Source organism: Ranitomeya variabilis, chromosome 4 (genome assembly GCF_051348905.1).
Source record: "Ranitomeya variabilis isolate aRanVar5 chromosome 4, aRanVar5.hap1, whole genome shotgun sequence".
Taxonomy (NCBI): domain Eukaryota; kingdom Metazoa; phylum Chordata; class Amphibia; order Anura; family Dendrobatidae; genus Ranitomeya; species Ranitomeya variabilis.
The window spans coordinates 709,117,751-709,140,399 of record NC_135235.1 but is presented as its reverse complement, the minus strand read 5'-3'; the positions used below and the strand labels follow the sequence as shown (position 1 = coordinate 709,140,399).

Below are 22,649 nucleotides of genomic sequence, written 5' to 3'. Positions count from 1 at the left end.
AATGTATATCTGCATCTCCTGAGAATCCAACTTGACTGAGAAAATCCTAACAAGTCTAAGCTGGACAGAAAAAACAATGCACAGCACTGAACCGTAAAGCACACAGCATGTGTGCTGCAGAAACAATAACCAGACACTTATCTTTGTAGATTTGGCAGCAGGGCATGAGGAACCAGACAGAGATGCAAAACCTCCATGAACAATGGACAACTTGCAAGGACTAATGAATCCTGCACACCTAAATACCCCAGTCACAGCTGCAATCAGCAGAGACACCTGACCAGGATTACAGCCCAGGGACAACTGCATTACCACCAACAACCACCGGAGGGAACCCAAGAGCAGAATTCACAACAGGCTTGTCCGCCTCTCCAGGTCTCCGTCTAATTTTCAGCTTTGCCCAACACCTGGTCGTCTAATGGTTAGACACATCAGAGAAGATTACCTTACTCCAGTCCTCTATGGTCCAATCCTTAGGGTCTTTGGCAAACTTCAGCCTGGCTCTCCTTTGCTTCTCATTGATGAAAGGCTTTTTTCTAGCTTTACATGACTTGAGGCCTGCCTCTAGGAGTCTGTTATGAACTGTTCTTGCTGTACACTTCACCCCAGCTGCTATTTGCCATTCCTTTTGTAGGTCACTTGATGTCATCCTGGGGTTGCTGAGTGACATTCGAATAAGAGGACAGTCATCCCGGTCAGTGGAGAGTCACTTTCACCCTCTGCCGGTCTGTAGCTTTGTAGTCCCCAATGTCTGCTGCTTGACTTTGTTGTAATGGACTACAGTTCATCTACTAGTAAAGCCAGAATTGAGCCCATGTTTTCCTCACTCAAGACTTTTCTTTTCAACTTCTTTGACATGGTTACAAATTATTTTTTCATTCAAATTAATTTTGGACTATTTCTAGCACTTGTTTCGTCATCCAGCTTGTCCTATTGCAAGAGGATTGTGAAGACCACAACAGTGTTTTTTTATACTTTCCCTCATTAAATAAGATTTGGTTCAGGTGATCACTAAATCAGAAGCACATTAAGGAGAATGAGGTGTACTTTGGTTGGAATTGAACTGACCCTGGAATGGAATGGCTGTCAGACATGTAGAGATGGTGATTTTTAGAAAACTGTGCAGTGGTCTCTTGATTTTTGCCAGAGCTGTATATGTTCTAATCCTGATATAAGTGGCTCCATTCAGGTATATATAACATCTATCATGGTATGTATGTCCTCATTCAGTTATATATGGCCACCAATCCAGGTATACGTGCCCCCATTGAGTATACATGGCCCCTTATCCTGGTGTATATGGCCCCCACCCCCATCTTGGTTTACATGGTTAACCATCCTGGTATATATGGCTGGCCCCATCCCGGTATACATGGCACCCTGGTTTACATGACCACCATCCCCATCCTAGTATACATGGCCCCCCATCTCCATCATAGTATACATGGCCCCTATCCCCAACCTCATATACAGTACATGGCTACTATCCCTATTTTGGTAAACATGGCTCCCATCATTATCATGGTATAGATGCCACCCAATCCTGGTAAACATGGCCCTATCATGCTGCTCACATAAAAAAATAAACGATTTTACGCACCTTCCCTCTGCTCAGCGCCATGTTTGATTCCATCAGCTGATTTCAGAGTGTAAGCAGCGCACAACGTGTAAGTAGCCTCCACACGTCGAGGTCAGCTTCCAGAATATTCACTGCTCCCCACGCCCATAATTTTGGGCGTGGTGAGCAGTGAATATTAATTTTCTTTAATAGTGGTTGGGCAATCATGTGTACCCACTATTAAAGAGAATGAATATTCACTGCTCCACAGGCCCAGAGAGAGGGACTGTGGGTGAGAGGGACTATGGGCATGGGGAGCAGTGAATATTCATGTTCTTTAACAGTGGGCAAATGTGTTAGCCGCAGCTGCTGGCTCCTGCCTCCTGTAGCCTACTCCTCCGTATCTGCCACTTCCCCCTTGCCCATAGCCACTATAAGGTACATCTGGGCTATAAGACGCACCCTTTTCTCTAAAATTTTGGAGGGAAAAAGTGCGCCTTATTGTCCAAAAATTATGGTACTTGACACCAAAGTCTCCATATACAGTGTTTTATGGGGTTTATTTCTGGCCTTAGGCTTTCCTACATTACAAGAAAGACACCAGAAAAAAAGCAAATATTAAAATGTTTAAAAAAGAAAATAGACACCAACAATTCTTGGAAAAAAAAAAAAAAAACATAAAAAAGCAGAAGACATTATGTTTATTTTTATTATTTTTAACACGCTAAACATTTGTTTTTAAATTAACTCTTTTGGACCCCAGAACATAGATGTACACCGCAGGGACAGAACAGGTGCGGCTGCAACAAAAACCCTGGCAGTTTAGGGGTGGATGGCTGTATGAAAATAGTCGTGCATTCAGGCTTCCACTTTATTGGAACTAGTGGCAGCCGCGGCACAGCAGGAATACAAAGAAGCTGCTTAGAGCCAGGGAGAGCCTCGGCCAGTGGCGTCCGTGGATACAAGCGGGGGAAGAGTGGCCGTGGGAAAGCCTGGCGTGTGATGTTAAAGGAACTACGGAGCGGTGCTGTGACCAAGAGGGTATCCGATGCGTTTCGAAGGAGTGGCATCCTTCCTCATCAGAGTTACCGCTATTAACCAGGGACGCCACTGGCCGGGGCTCTCCCTGGCTCTACGCAGCTTCTTTGTATTCCTGCTGTGCCGCGGCTGCCACTAATCCGCCTTCCTGCCATCTGAACACCAGGACTGCCACTACGGATCTTTTCAGGCAGCAACATATAAAGCAGCACCACATCCACAACGCCTTTGGATCCTGGTGAGTCCCCAGCCGGCCCTACCAGTGTATGTGGTTTACACGATTTACATTTGTGCACCTCCACCCGCAGAGCCGCACTCCGCATAGAGAATAATGGAGCCTCCAGCACCGACCTCCACCCGCACTCCACATAGAGAATAATGGTGCCTCCAGCACCGACCTCCACCAGCAGAGCAGCACACCACATAGAGAATAATGGAGCCTCCAGCACTGACCTCCACCCGCAGAGCCGCACTCCACATAGAGAATAATGGAGCCTCCAGCACTGACCTCCACCCGCAGAGCCGCACTCCGCATAGAGAATAATGGAGCCTACAGCACCGACCTCCACCCGCACTCCACATAGAGAATAATGGAGCCTCCAGCACCGACCTCCACCCGCAGAGCAGCACACCACATAGAGAATAATGGAGCCTCCAGCACTGACCTCCACCCGCAGAGCCGCACTCCACATAGAGAATAATGGGGCCTCCAGCACCGACCTCCACCCGCAGAGCCGCACTCCACATAGAGAATAATGGAGCCTCCAGCACCGACCTCCACCCGCAGAGCCGCACTCCACATAGAGAATAATGGAGCCTCCAGCACCGACCTCCACCCGCAGAGCCGCACTCCACAAAGAATAATGGGGCCTCCAGCACCGACCTCCACCCGCAGAGCCGCACTCCACATAGAGAATAATGGAGCCTCCAGCACCGACCTCCACCCGCACTCCACATAGAGAATAATGGGGCCTCCAGCACCGACATCCACCCGCAGATCCGCACTCCACAAAGAGAATAATGGGGCCTCCAGCACCGACATCCACCCGCAGATCCGCACTCCACAAAGAGAATAATGGGGCCTCCAGCACCGACCTCCACCCGCAGAGCCGCACTCCACATAGAGAATAATGGGGCCTCCAGCACCGACCTCCACCCGCACTCCACATAAAGAATAATGGGGCCTCCAGCACCGACATCTACCCGCAGATCCGCACTCCACATAGAGAATAATGGAGCCTCCAGCACTGACCTCCACCCGCAGAGCCGCACATCACATAGAGAATAATGGAGCCTCCAGCACCGACCTCCACCCGCACTCCACATAGAGAATAATGGAGCCTCCAGCACCGACCTCCACCCGCAATCCACATAGAGAATAATGGAGCCTCCAGCACTGACCTCCACCCGCAGAGCCGCACTCCACATAGAGAATAATGGGGCCTCCAGCACCGACCTCCACCCGCAGAGCCGCACTCCACATAGAGAATAATGGAGCCTCCAGCACCGACCTCCACCCGCAGAGCCGCACTCCACATAGAGAATAATGGAGCCTCCAGCACCGACCTCCACCCGCACTCCACATAGAGAATAATGGGGCCTCCAGCACCGACATCCACCCGCAGATCCGCACTCCACAAAGAGAATGATGGGGCCTCCAGCACCGACCTCCACCCGCAGAGCCGCACTCCACATAGAGAATAATGGGGCCTCCAGCACCGACCTCCACCCGCACTCCACATAGAGAATAATGGGGCCTCCAGCACCGACATCCACCCGCAGATCCGCACTCCACATAGAGAATAATGGAGCCTCCAGCACCGACCTCCACCCGCAGAGCCGCACATCACATAGAGAATAATGGAGCCTCCAGCACCGACCTCCACCCGCACTCCACATAGAGAATAATGGGGCCTCCAGCATCGACCTCCACCCGCAGAGCCACACTCCACATAGAGAATAAAGGAGCCTCCAGCACCGACCTCCACCCGCAGAGCCGCACTCCACATAGAGAATAATGGAGCCTCCAGCACCGACCTCCACCCACCAAGCTGCACTCCACATAGAGAATAATGGAGCCTCCAGCACCGACCTCCACCCGCAGAGCCGCACTCCACATAGAAAATAATGGAGCCTCCAGCACCTACCTCCACTCGCAGAGCCGCACTCCACATAGAGAATAAAGGAGCCTCCAGCACAGACCTCCACCCGCAGAGCCACAATCCACATAGAGAATAATGGAGCCACCAGCACCGACCTCCACCCACCGAGCTGCACTCCACATAGAGAATAATGGAGCCTCCAGCACCGACCTCCACCCGCAGAGCCGCACTCCACATAGAAAATAATGGAGCCTCCAGCACCTACCTCCACCCGCAGAGCCGCACTCCACATAGAGAATAATGGAGCCTCCAGCACCGACCTCCACCCACAGAGCCGCACTCCACATAGAGAATAATGGGGCCTCCAGCACCGACCTCCACCCACAGAGCCGCACTCCACATAGAGAATAATGGGGCCTCCAGCACCGACCTCCACCCGCAGAGCCGCACTCCACATAGAGAATAATGGAGCCTCCAGCACCGACCTCCACCCGCAGAGCCGCACTCCACATAGAGAATAATGGGGCCTCCAGCACCGACCTCCACCCGCAGAGCCGCACTCCACATAGAGAATAATGGGCCCTCCAGCACCGACCTCCACCCGCAGAGCCGCACTCCACATAGAGAATAATGGAGCCTCCAGCACCTACCTCCACCCGCAGAGCCGCACTCCACATAGAGAATAATGGAGCCTCCAGCACCGACCTCCACCCGCAGAGCCGCACTCCACATAGAGAATAATGGGGCCTCCAGCACCGACCTCCACCCACAGAGCCGCACTCCACATAGGGAATAATGGGGCCTCCAGCACCGACCTCCACCCGCAGAGCCGCACTCCACATAGAGAATAATGGAGCCTCCAGCACCGACCTCCACCCGCAGAGCCACACTCCACATAGAGAATAATGGAGCCTCCAGCACCGACCTCCACCCGCAGAGCCACACTCCACATAGAGAATAATGGAGCCTCCAGCACCGACCTCCACCCGCAGAGCCGCACTCCACATAGAGAATAATGGAGCCTCCAGCACCGACCTCCACCCGCAGAGCCGCACTCCACATAGGGAATAATGGAGCCTCCAGCACCGACCTCCACCAGCAGAGCCACACTCCACAGAGAATAATGGAGCCTCCAGCACCGACCTCCACCCGCAGAGCCGCACTCCACATAGAGAATAATGGAGCCTCCAGCACCGACCTCCACCCGCAGAGCCACACTCCACATAGAGAATAATGGAACCTCCAGCACCGACCTCCACCCGCAGAGCCGCACTCCACATACAGAATAATGGAGCCTCCAGCACCGACCTCCACCCGCAGAGCCACACTCCAAATAGAGAATAATGGAGCCTCCAGCACCGACCTCCACCCGCAGAGCCGCAGTCCACATAGAGAATAATGGAGCCTCCAGCACCGACCTTCACCCGCAGAGCCGCACTCCACATAGAGAATAATGGGGCCTCCAGCACCGACCTCCACCCGCAGAGCCGCACTCCACATAGAGAATAATGGAGGTTCCAGCACCGACCTCCACCCGCAGAGCCGCACTCCACATAGAGAATAATGGGGCCTCCAGCACCGACCTCCACCTGCAGAGCCGCACTCCACATAGAGAATAATGGAGCCTCCAGCACCGACCTCCACCCGCAGAGCCGCACTCCACATAGAGAATAATGGGGTCTCCAGCACCGACCTCCACCCACAGAGCCGCACTCCACATAGAGAATAATGGGGTCTCCAGCACCGACCTCCACCCGCAGAGCTGCACTCCACATAGAGAATAATGGAGCCTCCAGCACCGACCTCCACCCACAGAGCCGCACTCCACATAGAGAATAATGGGGCCTCCAGCACCGACCTCCACCCGCAGAGCCGCACTCCACATAGAGAATAATGGGGTCTCCAGCACCGACCTCCACCCGCAGAGCCGCACTCCACATAGAGAATAATGGGGCCTCCAGCACCGACCTCCACCCGCAGAGCCGCACTCCACATAGAGAATAATGGGGTCTCCAGCACCGACCTCCACCCGCAGAGCCACACTCCACATAGAGAATAATGGAGCCTCCAGCACCGACCTCCACCCGCAGAGCCACACTCCACATAGAGAATAATGGAGCCTCCAGCACCGACCTCCACCCACAGAGCCGCACTCCACATAGGGAATAATGGAGCCTCCAGCACCGACATCCACCAGCAGAGCCACACTCCACAGAGAATAATGGAGCCTCCAGCACCGACCTCCACCCGCAGAGCCGCACTCCACATAGAGAATAATGGAGCCTCCAGCACCGACCTCCACCCGCAGAGCCACACTCCACATAGAGAATAATGGAGCCTCCAGCACCGACCTCCACCCGCAGAGCCGCACTCCACATAGAGAATAATGGAGCCTCCAGCACCGACCTCCACCCGCAGAGCCACACTTCACATAGAGAATAATGGAGCCTCCAGCACCGACCTCCACCCGCAGAGCCGCACTCCACATAGAGAATAATGGAGCCTCCAGCACCGACCTCCACCCGCAGAGCCGCACTCCACATAGAGAATAATGGGGCCTCCAGCACCGACCTCCACCCACAGAGCCGCACTCCACATAGGGAATAATGGGGCCTCCAGCACCGACCTCCACCCGCAGAGCCGCACTCCACATAGAGAATAATGGAGCCTCCAGCACCGACCTCCACCCGCAGAGCCACACTCCACATAGAGAATAATGGAGCCTCCAGCACCGACCTCCACCCGCAGAGCCACACTCCACATAGAGAATAATGGAGCCTCCAGCACCGACCTCCACCCGCAGAGCCGCACTCCACATAGAGAATAATGGAGCCTCCAGCACCGACCTCCACCCGCAGAGCCGCACTCCACATAGGGAATAATGGAGCCTCCAGCACCGACCTCCACCAGCAGAGCCACACTCCACAGAGAATAATGGAGCCTCCAGCACCGACCTCCACCCGCAGAGCCGCACTCCACATAGAGAATAATGGAGCCTCCAGCACCGACCTCCACCCGCAGAGCCACACTCCACATAGAGAATAATGGAACCTCCAGCACCGACCTCCACCCGCAGAGCCGCACTCCACATACAGAATAATGGAGCCTCCAGCACCGACCTCCACCCGCAGAGCCACACTCCAAATAGAGAATAATGGAGCCTCCAGCACCGACCTCCACCCGCAGAGCCGCAGTCCACATAGAGAATAATGGAGCCTCCAGCACCGACCTTCACCCGCAGAGCCGCACTCCACATAGAGAATAATGGGGCCTCCAGCACCGACCTCCACCCGCAGAGCCGCACTCCACATAGAGAATAATGGAGGTTCCAGCACCGACCTCCACCCGCAGAGCCGCACTCCACATAGAGAATAATGGGGCCTCCAGCACCGACCTCCACCTGCAGAGCCGCACTCCACATAGAGAATAATGGAGCCTCCAGCACCGACCTCCACCCGCAGAGCCGCACTCCACATAGAGAATAATGGGGTCTCCAGCACCGACCTCCACCCACAGAGCCGCACTCCACATAGAGAATAATGGGGTCTCCAGCACCGACCTCCACCCGCAGAGCTGCACTCCACATAGAGAATAATGGAGCCTCCAGCACCGACCTCCACCCACAGAGCCGCACTCCACATAGAGAATAATGGGGCCTCCAGCACCGACCTCCACCCGCAGAGCCGCACTCCACATAGAGAATAATGGGGTCTCCAGCACCGACCTCCACCCGCAGAGCCGCACTCCACATAGAGAATAATGGGGCCTCCAGCACCGACCTCCACCCGCAGAGCCGCACTCCACATAGAGAATAATGGGGTCTCCAGCACCGACCTCCACCCGCAGAGCCACACTCCACATAGAGAATAATGGAGCCTCCAGCACCGACCTCCACCCGCAGAGCCACACTCCACATAGAGAATAATGGAGCCTCCAGCACCGACCTCCACCCACAGAGCCGCACTCCACATAGGGAATAATGGAGCCTCCAGCACCGACATCCACCAGCAGAGCCACACTCCACAGAGAATAATGGAGCCTCCAGCACCGACCTCCACCCGCAGAGCCGCACTCCACATAGAGAATAATGGAGCCTCCAGCACCGACCTCCACCCGCAGAGCCACACTCCACATAGAGAATAATGGAGCCTCCAGCACCGACCTCCACCCGCAGAGCCGCACTCCACATAGAGAATAATGGAGCCTCCAGCACCGACCTCCACCCGCAGAGCCACACTTCACATAGAGAATAATGGAGCCTCCAGCACCGACCTCCACCCGCAGAGCCGCAGTCCACATAGAGAATAATGGAGGGACATACTAAAAAGAATGAAGAAAAGGAATAAATATAAAGAATGAACATAATAACTTATAGCTACAAAGAGATGGAGAGGTGTTATAGATTTCTTATGCATCTTGGATATGAACTGAACAAGAATTATATGTAGACAATTAGGAAATCAACATAGATCCCATATAAACAGGTGTATATTATATTCCCTGAGCCTGATAGGTGGGGAATGAACATGAAATATATGTAGATAATAGAGGAATGAACACATATCCCATATAAACAGGTGTATATTATATTCCCTGAGCGTGATAGGTGGGGAATGAACATGAAATATCTGTAGATAATAGAGGAATGAACACATATCTCATATAAACAGGTGTATACTATATTCCCTGAGCCTGATAGGTGGGGAATGAACATGAAATATATGTAGATAATAGAGGAATGAACACATATCCCATATAAACAGGTGTATATTATATTCCCTGAGCGTGATAGGTGGGGAATGAACATGAAATATCTGTAGATAATAGAGGAATGAACACATATCTCATATAAACAGGTGTATACTATATTCCCTGAGCCTGATAGGTGGGGAATGAACATGAAATATATGTAGATAATAGAGGAATGAACACATATCCCATATAAACAGGTGTATATTATATTCCCTGAGCGTGATAGGTGGGGAATGAACATGAAATATCTGTAGATAATAGAGGAATGAACACATATCCCATATAAACAGGTGTATATTATATTCCCTGAGCCTGATAGGTGGGGAATGAACATGGAATATATGTAGATAATAGAGGAATGAACACATATCTCATATAAACAGGTATATATTATATTCCCTGTGCCTGATAGGTGGGGAATGAAGATGAAATATATGTAGATAATAGAGGAATGAACACATATCTCATATAAACAGGTGTATACTATATTCCCTGAGCTTTATAGGTGGGGAATGAACCTAAAATATATGTAGAGAATAGAAGAATGAACACATATCCCATATAAACAGGTGTATACTATATTCCCTGTGCCTGATAGGTGGGGAATGAACATGAAATATATGTAGATAATAGAGGAATGAACACATATCTCATATAAACAGGTGTATACTATATTCCCTGAGCCTGATAGGTGGTGAATGAACATGAAATATATGGAGAAAATAGTGGAATGAACACATATCCCATATAAACAGGTGTATATTATATTCCCTGTGCCTGATAGGTGGGGAATGAAGATGAAATATATGTAGATAATAGAGGAATGAACACATATCCCATATAAACAGGAGTATATTATATTCCCTGTGCCTGATAGGTGGGGAATGAAGATGAAATATATGTAGATAATAGAGAAATGAACACATATCCCTTATAAACAGGTGTATATTATATTCCCTGTGCCTGATAGGTGGGGAATGAACATGGAATATATGTAGATAATAGAGGAATGAACACATATCCCATATAAACAGGAGTATATTATATTCCCTGTGCCTGATAGGTGGGGAATGAAGATAAAATATATGTAGATAATAGAGGAATGAACACATATCAAATATAAATAGGTGTATATTATATTCCCTGTGCTTGATAGGTGGGGAATGAAGATGAAATATATGTAGATAATAGAGGAATGAACACATATACCATATAAACAGGTGTATATTATATTCCCTCAGCCTGATAGGTGGGGAATGAACATGAAATATATGTAGAGAAAAGGGGAATGAACACATATCCCATATAAACAGGTGTATATTATATTCCCTGAGCTTTATAGGTGGGGAATGAACATGAAATATATGTAAATAATAGGAGAATGAACACATATCCCATATAAACAGGTGTATACTATATTCCCTGAGCCTGATAGGTGGGGAATGAACATGAAATATATGTAGATAATCGGGGAATGAACACATATTTAATATAAACAGGTGTATATTATATTCCCTGAGCTTTATAGGTGGGGAATGAACATGGAATATGTGTAGATAATAGAGGAATTAACACATTTCGCAGAGGATTGCATCAGCAGAGTTTATGAATATTTGGTCTAAAGAATGTATGGAGTCATCGATTAGATTTATGCAAATCCTCTTGGCAGAAGAAAAAATAGTCTTTGAGAAATCTACCAACCAGCTTAATAAACTCATTGAAGGTGTCTTGAAATTTAAATCGGATCCCGATTTCAACAGAAGGGAGGGATTACTCCAGACCTCAGTGGAGAGATATCAGGCGTTATTGAAAGAGAGAAAATATCTACAGTTTCAGAGGGATCTAAAGGACTTTAACGAGAAACAGGCCTTTGTCCCTCAGATAGAAAAGCAATCAGAGGCATCTTCCTCCGATATAGATACATCCGACACAGAAAGGACCGATATTGCAGGGAGTGGCACCCAGTTTTTTAAGGGCCACCAACCCAGACAAAGATGGCAAGGAGGAAGGGGGAAGTCAGGAAAAAGAGGGAGAGGTGCCTACAAAAAGGGTATGGGCACTTTGACTCCATTCTTAGCACCCAATCCGGCACCAGGTCAACCATCTGGGACCTCGTCCTCCTTGTCTGCCTCTTTTTTGGAGCGGGATGCGAGGACAGGATACCAACTCAGAACCCGATTCAACTGAACAGGGGTCAAATTATTAACCTGTCCTCGCACACACTCTCCAGGGAGGAATATGGGGTACTCCAGAGAGGTCTCAATTTCGTCCCAACGAATAACTTTAATTGTTTTGAGTGGGTTAAAGACTTGAGTCTGTTTTGTAGAAAACTAAAATGGCAAAAATTCTTCAAACATAATACCCGTGAGGAATGTCGTGAATTAGGACTGAGTGATGAAGACATTGAAGGGTACGAGGCCCTTCTGGGGCTACTCCAGGAGCATGGTCATGCTCCTGGGGATGGTAAAGGTCCATTTACTTCTTTAAAAAATAAAAGTGTGAGAATGCCACCACAGGGGGACACGGGTAATATCGAATTGTTTGCACTATTAGTAGAAAGAGATCTGAAAAAACTCAAGAAAACAGATGGATATGGTGAAAACAATCTTACAGAGAGCGAACAGAGAGCACTTGATGCCCTGAAAAAGAATGATCAGCTCGTTATAAAACCCTCTGACAAGGGGGGAAAACTTGGTGATTATGGACCATCCCAAATACCGTAGAATGTGTACTTCAATTCTACAAGACAGTACTACATCTGAGATACTCATGTCTAACCCAATGGAAACTTTTAAGGACGAATTGAGACTCATTTTGGAGAGAGCCCTGTCATCTGGACTTGTCTCACAAAATGAATTTGACTTCATGTTGCCAAAATTTCCCTTGGTGGCAACTTTTTATACACTCCCCAAGGTACACAAGGGGTGTCATCCCCTTAGGGGACGGCCCATTGTCTCGGGGGTGGACTCCTTGACGCAGAACTGTGGGCTTTACATTGACCAGGTCCTTCGCCCCTTCGTTACATCAATCCCGTCCTACTTAAGAGATACATCAGATCTGCTACTCAAGTTAGAGGGAGTGCATTTGGGTCAGAACGCCTGATTGGCATCCATCGATATCGAGGCACTATACAGTAGTATCCCTCATGAAGCAGGGATTGAGGCGGTGAGCCATTTTTTACAACAAAGATCAATTGCATGCAGGGAGCATAATGGCTTTGTACTCACACTACTTCGATATGTTCTCACCCATAATGCATTTACATTTGATGGCAAACACTTCCACCAGCTCAGGGGCACTGCGATGGGGTGTCCCTGGGCCCCGTCGTATGCAAACATGTTCCTGGGCTGGTGGGAGGAGACTGTCGTTTTTGGAGATGACGATAGTTGGTGGCATCAACATATATCTATTTGGTATAGGTATATAGATGATGTCTTTGTGGTATGGACAGGGTCTAGGGGAGAGTTCGAAACCTTCATGAGACAGTTAAACATGAATGAGGTGGGACTTAGATTCACATCGGAGATTACCAATGCAGAATTGGCATTTCTGGATCTAAGAATTACTAAAGAGGCTGACGGGGAATTGGCCACTAGTATATACAGAAAACCTACAAGTACGAACAGCTTGCTACATTGGCAGAGCCACCATCCGGCCCCCCTCAAGAGGGGGATCCCCAAGGGCCAATTCCTAAGGCTGCGGAGAAATTGCTCCAGTTATGAGACGTTTAAGAGCCAGGCCGGTGATATGTTTAACAGATTTGGTGAGAAGGGTTATCCTAAACATATCCTTAAGGGTGCATATGAGTTTGCGAAAAAGACTAATAGACAAAATCTACTACAGAAGCGTACAAGGGAGGATTCTAATGATACGCTGAGGATCATTGGCACCTATGATATACAGCATGAAGCTGTTAGAAAAATCCTCACAAGGCATTGGGATGTACTTAGGTTTGATCCCGACCTGACGGAATTAGTAGGTGAACGTCCGAATATAACATTTAGGAAAGGAAAATCTATAAGGGATATGCTGGTGCATAGCCAGTATCAGAGACCTAAACCCGAGGGTACCTGGCTGGATAGGAGAATATGTGGCTTCTTCAAGTGTGGCGACTGTAGTCTCTGCAAATGGATGAGACCCTGTAAGCAACTCCAAAGCTCCGCCACTGGGAAAATCTTTTACCAACGTGATTTTTCAAATTGTAAGACAACAGGTGTGATCTATGTGGCATCCTGCTCCTGCCCTAAGGATTATGTAGGGAAGACGAAGAGGGAGTTTAGGAGGAGAGTAGGGGAACATATGGGTGACATCCGCAATCATAGAGATACCCCATTGGCCAATCATATGCATACCCATCACGCTGGAGATCCTACTGAGATAAGGTTCTCAATTATAGAAGTTGTTAAGCTGAACCCAAGAGGGGGCAACCTGGATAGAATGATCCTCAGGCGGGAATGTGAGTGGATTTTCAGGTTTGAATCACGCGAACCAAAGGGAATTAATGAACAGGTTTCATATGCCTGTTTTCTGTAATTACTGATTCTGATTATGACCTTATATCCACAAGTTATGTGTCGCCATGTGTTCATTCAATGTTTTTAAATTGTTTGGGGACCTAGTTTCTTTTCCCTAGTATAGGCTTTATGCTGTCTAGTCACAGGGGACCCTTTAGCCTATGGGTAGAGGCTCTCACTAGTGGCTGCAGGGTGTATCAGGGCCTCTAGGGTTAGACATCGCTGAGCGGGGGCGCCTATACATTCCCCCTAGGGCGTCTACCTCCGCAGCCAGGTAGGGGTGATATAGGTGCCTTTAGTAGGGTGAACTAGATATCCCCATTAGTATTTGTTGTTTTTTGAGCACTCGTTTGTTTTTTTTGTTTGCCACTTTAGGTGGTACAGTTTGCCTGTTTTTAATAATAAAAGTGATTTTAGTTTTAAGGGAGTGATTTATGATTTTGAATTAACACATGTCCCATATACACCGGTGTATATTATATTCCCTGAGCCTGATAGGTGGGGAATGAACATGAAATATATGTAGAGAATAGGGGAATGAACACATATCCCATATAAACAGGTGTATATTATACTCCCTGTGCTTGATAGGTGGGGAATGAAGATGGAATATATGTAGATAATAGAGGAATTAACACATATACCATATAAACAGGTGTATATTATATTCCCTCAGCCTGATAGGTGGGGAATGAACATGATATATATGTAGAGAATAGGAGAATGAACACATATCCCATATAAACAGGTGTATATTATATTCCCTGAGCTTTATAGGTGGGAAATGAACCTAAAATATATGTAGAGAATAGAAGAATGAACACATATCCCATATAAACAGGTGTATATTATATTCCCTGAGCGTGAAAGGTGGGGAATGAACATGAAATATCTGTAGATAATAGAGGAATGAACACATATCTCATATAAACAGGTGTATACTATATTCCCTGAGCCTGATAGGTGGTGAATGAACATGAAATATATGGTGACCAGAAAAAATGCACACAGGAAAATTGCACACAGGAAAATTGCCCACATGAAAAATGCACACAGGAAAAATGCCCACAGGAAAATTCCCCACACGGAAAATTCCCCACACGGAATATTCCCCACACGGAAAATTCTCCACACGGAAAATTCCCCACACGGAAAATTCCCCACACGGAAAATTCCCCACACGGAAAATTCCCCACATGGAAAATTGTCAATTACAGCATCACAAAAGTTTCAGATCTATGATATTTCAGGTGCAAGGTGAGGATGTTCACATAATATGTGATCAACTTGTGATTTACAGTTGACCTAGTGCAAAACTGCAAAAATGATGATCTGTGGTTTGCAGCACTCTGTCATTATCAGCACTAGATAGATCTAGTCTGCTCTCTTCTCTCACTGATTCTGCCTTACTCCTCCCACCAGCCCAAAACAGCAGCACATGCAGAACCAGCAGCAGTGTGATCCAGAGGAGCCATCACTGCGATCAGTACACACAAAATAATCACTGCTGCTGGCAGAGATATTTGGTCCTGGAAGCCCAGAAGGCACCGCATAAAGGTGAGATTCTGTCACTTGTACCACTTTGTGTTCTTGCTGAGAATGTATGATATGCTTTTGCAGTGGAGTCCGATGGGCCCCAGTGCGAAATTTGGCCCTTCCCCCCCCCACACACACACACACATTGGTCAGATGAATGGGCCCCTGTAGTGTTCTAAATTCTATAAAGACGTATGAATTGCCCCCCCCTTCATTATGTAGTAATGTCCCCCATACTGGTACATATGCCCATCATCCTGGTGAATATGTCTGCATCCTGGTATATATGTCCTAATGCTGGTATATATGGTCCCCATCCTACCGTGTTTCCCCGATAGTAAGACACCCCCGATAGTAAGACGTAGTGGGGATTTTAGCGGGGTCGGCTAATGTAAGACGCACCCCCGAAAGTAAGACATAGTACTGTACGTTGGAAAAATATAAGCCGTACCGGTACCTTTTGCTGCATTAACTGCGGGATGCGGACGATTCAGCGAAGGCTTCACTGGTAACCAGGGTAAACATCGGGTTACTAAGCGCAGGGCCGCGCTTAGTAACCCGATGTTTACCCTGGTTACCAGTGTAAATGTAAAAAAAAAAAAAAAAAAAAGTGAGGTGTCATATCTTGTTTTTTTCCAGAGGTGATTTTGGAGTTTTTGGGCTGTCGGGACAGAATACAGTGGCTCTTCCTTTGCCTTTTGGTGTTTTTAATCCTTCAGAAAGATACTGTTGACTTCCATCTCCAAGTTCTAATCGTCGCTTCGCCGGAGGGCGCCCCAGTGCAGGCTGCAGTAGGCCGGCTCTGGCGGCGGGTCCATGCGGGGTGGAGTAGATGAAGCTGGCCGCTGCTTGCTGCTCCGGAGCGCACAGTCCGTGCGGGGGATGGTGCACCGGGCCGGGGGAGGACAGGACGTGCAGGTATCCGCCGCCTCCTGCGCCAACCACAGCGCCGCCCCCAGCCACAAACCCCCCGGAGAATCTGGAGCATTTGTCGGGGAGCAGCAGCTGGTCGTGCCCGAGGTGGCTTCCCTTTCTCATGGTACGGAGCCGCCGCCTTCTCCGCTCTCCTCGTGAGGCGGATTGTACGGCTGTGTGTGCTCGGGGCTCCAGCTCCGACCTTCGCGCGTAAACCGCATCCCTTCATTCATTGTCAGCTTCCTGGAGCCATTTTTCAGCCGCGGCGGTGGCAGGGAGGTGGGAGCTGGGGCCCGAGCACACACAGCCGTACAATCCGCCTCCCCCGGTTCTCGATAGCCCTCCGACGAGCTCACCTCAGCACCGAGGGGACCTGCTCTAACTGCAGCCCCGGCTATTTGTAGGGTGCAGGCCGGGCAGTGCGGATTACTGGGGCCACAAGGAGGAGAGCGGAGAAGGCGGCGGCTCCGTACTATGAGAAAGGGAAGCCACCTCGGGCACGACCAGCTGCTGCTCCCCGACAAATGCTCCAGATTCTCCGGGGGGTTTGTGGCTGGGGGCGGCGCTGTGCTTGGCACAGGAGGCGGTGGATACCTGCACGTCCTGTCCTCCCCCGGCCCGGTGCACCATCCCCCGCACGGACTGTGCGCTCCGGAGCAGCAAGCAGCGGCCAGCTTCATCTACTCCACCCCGCATGGACCCGCCGCCAGAGCCGGCCTACTGCAGCCTGCACTGGGGCGCCCTCCGGCGAAGCGACGATTAGAACTTGGAGATGGAAGTCAACAGTATCTTTCTGAAGGATTAAAAACACCAAAAGGCAAAGGAAGAGCCACTGTATTCTGTCCCGACAGCCCAAAAACTCCAAAATCACCTCTGGAAAAAAACAAGATATGACACCTCACTTTTTTTTTTTTTTTTTTTAACATTTACACTGGTAACCAGGGTAAACATCGGGTTACTAAGCGCGGCCCTGCGCTTAGTAACCCGATGTTTACCCTGGTTACCAGTGAAGCCTTCGCTGAATCGTCCGCATCCCGCAGTTAATGCAGCAAAAGGTACCGGTACGGCTTATATTTTTCCAACGTACAGTACTATGTCTTACTTTCGGGGGTGCGTCTTACATTAGCCGACCCCGCTAAAATCCCCACTACGTCTTACTATCGGGGGTGTCTTACTATCGGGGAAACACGGTAGGATGGGGACCATATATACCAGCATTAGGACATATATACCAGGATGCAGACATATTCACCAGGATGATGGGCATATGTACCAGTATGGGGGACATTACTACATAATGAAGGGGGGGGGGGCAATTCATACGTCTTTATAGAATTTAGAACACTACAGGGGCCCATACATCTGACCAATGTGTGTGTGTGGGGGGGGGGAAGGGCCAAATTTCGCACTGGGGCCCATCGGACTCCACTGCAAAAGCATATCATACATTCTCAGCAAGAACACAAAGTGGTACAAGTGACAGAATCTCACCTTTATGCGGTGCCTTCTGGGCTTCCAGGACCAAATATCTCTGCCAGCAGCAGTGATTCTTTTGTGTGTACTGATCGCAGTGATGGCTCCTCTGGATCACACTGCTGCTGGTTCTGCATGTGCTGCTGTTTTGGGCTGGTGGGAGGAGTAAGGCAGAATCAGTGAGAGAAGAGAGCAGACTAGATCTATCTAGTGCTGATAATGACAGAGTGCTGCAAACCACAGATCATCATTTTTGCAGTTTTGCACTAGGTCAACTGTAAATCACAAGTTGATCACATATTATGTGAACATCCTCACCTTGCATCTGAAATATCATAGATCTGAAACTTTTGTGATGCTGTAATTGACAATTTTCCATGTGGGGAATTTTCCGTGTGGGGAATTTTCCGTGTGGGGAATTTTCCTTGTGGGGAATTTTCAGTGTGGGGAATTTTCCGTGTGGGGAATATTCCGTGTGGGGAATTTTCCGTGTGGGGAATTTTCCTGTGGGCATTTTTCCTGTGTGCATTTTTCATGTGGGCAATTTTCCTGTGTGCAATTTTCCTGTGTGCATTTTTCTGGTCACCATATATTTCATGTTCATTCACCACCTATCAGGCTCAGGGAATATAGTATACACCTGTTTATATGAGATATGTGTTCATTCCTCTATTATCTACATGTATTTCATGTTCATTCCCCACCTATCAGGCACAGGGAATATAGTATACACCTGTTTATATGGGATATGTGTTCATTCCTCTATTCTCTACATATATTTCATGTTCATTCCCCACCTTTCACGCTCAGGGAATATAATATACACCTGTTTATATGGGATATGTGTTCATTCTTCTATTCTCTACATATATTTTAGGTTCATTTCCCACCTATAAAGCTCAGGGAATATAATATACACCTGTTTATATGTGATATGTGTTCATTCTCCAATTCTCTACATATATTTCATGTTCATTCCCCACCTATCAGGCACAGGGAATATAATATACACCTGTTTATATGGGATATGTGTTCATTCTCCTATTCTCTACATATATTTCATGTTCATTCCCCACCTATCAGGCACAGGGAATATAATATACACCTGTTTATATGGGATATGTGTTCATTCCTCTATTATCTACATATATTTCATGTTCATTCCCCACCTATCAGGCACAGGGAATATAATATACACCTGTTTATATGGGATATGTGTTCATTTCTCTATTATCTACATATATTTCATGTTCATTCCCCACCTATCAGGCTCAGGGAATATAATATATACGTGTTTATATGGGATATGTGTTCATTCCCTTATTCTCTACATATATTTCATGTTCATTCCCCACCTATCAGGCACAGGGAATATAATATACACCTGTTTATATGAGATATGTGTTCATTCCTCTATTATCTACATATATTTCATGTTCATTCCCCACCTATCAGGCACAGGGAATATAATATACACCTGTTTATATGGGACATTGTTCATTCCCCTATTCTCTACATGTATTCCATGTTCATTCCCCACCTACCAGGCACAGGGAATATAGTATACACCTTTTTAAATGGGATATGTGTTCATTCCTCTATTATCTACATATATTTCATGTTCATTCCCCACCTATTAGGCACAGGGAATATAATATACACCTGTTTATATGGGATATGTGTTCATTCTCCTATTCTCTACATATATTTCATGTTCATTCCCCACCTATCAGGCTCAGGGAATATAATATACACCTGTTTATATGGGACATGTGTTCATTCCTCTATTATCTACATATATTTCATGTTCATTCCCCACCTATCAGGCACAGGGAATATAATATACACCTGTTTATATGGGACATTGTTCATTCCCCTATTCTCTACATGTATTCCATGTTCATTCCCCACCTACCAGGCACAGGGAATATAGTATACACCTTTTTAAATGGGATATGTGTTCATTCCTCTATTATCTACATATATTTCATGTTCATTCCCCACCTATTAGGCACAGGGAATATAATATACACCTGTTTATATGGGATATGTGTTCATTCTCCTATTCTCTACATATATTTCATGTTCATTCCCCACCTATCAGGCACAGGGAATATAGTATACACCTGTTTATATGGGATATGTGTTCATTTATCTATTATCTACATATATTTCATGTTCATTCCCCACCTATCAGGCACAGGGAATATAATATACACATGTTTATATGGGATATGTGTTCATTCTCCTATTCTCTACATATATTTCATGTTCATTCCCCACCTATCAGGCACAGGGAATATAGTATACACCTTTTTTAAATGGGATATGTGTTCATTCTCTTATTCTCTACATATATTTCATGTTCATTCCCCACCTATCAGGCACAGGGAATATAGTATACACCTGTTTATATGGGATATGTGTTCATTCCTCTATTATCTACATATATTTCATGTTCATTCCCCACCTATCAGGCACAGGGAATATAACATACACCTGTTTATATGGGATATGTGTTCATTCCTCTATTATCTACATATATTTCATTTTCATTCCCCACCTATCAGGCACAGGGAATATAATATACTTTTGTTTATAAGGGATATGTGTTCATTCCTCTATTATCTACATATATTTCATGTTCATTCCCCACCTATCAGGCACAGGGAATATAATATACACCTGTTTATATGGGATATGTGTTCATTCCTCTATTATCTACATATATTTCATTTTCATTCCCCACCTATCAGGCACAGGGAATATAATATACTTTTGTTTATAAGGGATATGTGTTCATTCCTCTATTATCTACATATATTTCATGTTCATTCCCCACCTATCAGGCACAGGGAATATAATATACACCTGTATATATGGGATATGTGTTCATTCCTCTATTATCTACATATATTTCATGTTCATTCCCCACCTATCAGGCACAGGGAATATAATATACACCTGTTTATATGGGATATGTGTTCATTCCCTTATTCTCTACATATATTTCTTGTTCATTCCCCACCTATCAAGCTCAGGGAATATAATATATACCTGTTTATATGGGATATGTGTTCATTCCTCTATTATCTACATATATTTCATGTTCATTCCCCACCTATCAGGCACAGGGAATATAATATACACCTGTTTATATGGGGTATGTGTTCATTCTCCTTTTCTCTACATATATTTCATGTTCATTCCCCATCTATCAGGCACAGGGAATATAATATACACCTGTTTATATGGGACATGTGTTCATTCCCCTATTCTCTACATGTATTCCATGTTCATTCCCAACCTATCAGGCACAGGGAATATAATATACACCTGTTTATATGGGATATGTGTTCATTCCTCTATTATCTACATATATTTCATGTTCATTCCCCACCTATCAGGCACAGGGAATATAATATACACCTGTTTATATGGGACGTGTTCATTCCCCTATTCTCTACATGTATTCCATGTTCATTCCCCACCTATCAGGCACAGGGAATATAGTATACACCTTTTTAAATGGGATATGTGTTCATTCTCTTATTCTCTACATATATTTCATGTTCATTCCCCACCTATCAGGCACAGGGAATATAATATACACCTGTTTATATGGGATATGTGTTCATTCCTCTATTCTCTACATATATTTCATGTTCATTCCCCACCTATCAGGCACAGGGAATATAATATACACCTGTTTATATGGGATATGTGTTCATTCCTCTATTCTCTACATATATTTCATGTTCATTCCCCACCTATCAGGCACAGGGAATATAATATACACCTGTTTATATGGGATATGTGTTCATTCCTCTATTATCTACATATATTTCATGTTCATTCCCCACCTATCATGCACAGGGAATATAATATACACCTGTTTATATGGGATATGTGTTCATTCCTGTATTCTCTACATATATTTCATGTTTATTCCCCACCTATAAAGCTCAGGGAATATAATATACACCTGTTTATATGGGATATGTGTTCATTCCTCTATTATCTACATATATTTCATGTTCATTCCCCACCTATCAGGCACAGGGAATATAATATACACCTGTTTATATGGGATATGTGTTCATTCCTCTATTATCTACATATATTTCATGTTCATTCCCCACCTATCAGGCTCAGGGAATATAATATACACCTGTTTTTATGCATCTATGTTGATTTCCTAATATTCTACATATATTTCGTGTTCAGTTCATATCCAAGATGCATAAGAAATCTATAACATCTCTCCATCTCTTTGGACCTAAAAGTTATTATGTTCATTCTTTTTATTTATTCCGTTTCTTCATTCTTTTTAGTATGTCCCAATAATGGAGCCTCCAGCACCGACCTTCACCCGCAGAGCCGCACTCCACATAGAGAATAATGGGGCCTCCAGCACCGACCTCCACCCGCAGAGCCGCACTCCACATAGAGAATAATGGAGGCTCCAGCACCGACCTCCACTTGCAGAGCCGCACTCCACATAGAGAATAATGGGGCCTCCAGCACCGACCTCCACCTGCAGAGCCGCACTCCACATAGAGAATAATGGAGCCTCCAGCACCGACCTCCACCTGCAGAGCCGCACTCCACATAGAGAATAATGGAGCCTCCAGCACCGACCTCCACCCGCAGAGCCGCACTCCACATAGAGAATAATGGAGCCTCCAGCACCGACCTCCACCCGCAGAGCCGCACTCCACATAGAGAATAATGGAGCCTCCAGCACCGACCTCCACCTGC

The 22,649-nt window shown here is 46.9% G+C and overlaps 1 protein-coding gene across 1 annotated transcript in view; it reads right to left on the bottom strand.

Moving 5' to 3' along the window:
- The window catches only part of LOC143766531 (uncharacterized), a 47,687-nt gene extending 25,301 nt beyond the window's left edge, over positions 1-22,386 (bottom strand). The window contains exon 1 of the mRNA XM_077254296.1: positions 22,365-22,386. The gene's annotated coding sequence lies outside the window, so the exon portion shown is untranslated. The remainder of the gene's footprint in view (positions 1-22,364) is intronic.
- Positions 22,387-22,649: the final 263 nt, after the last annotated feature.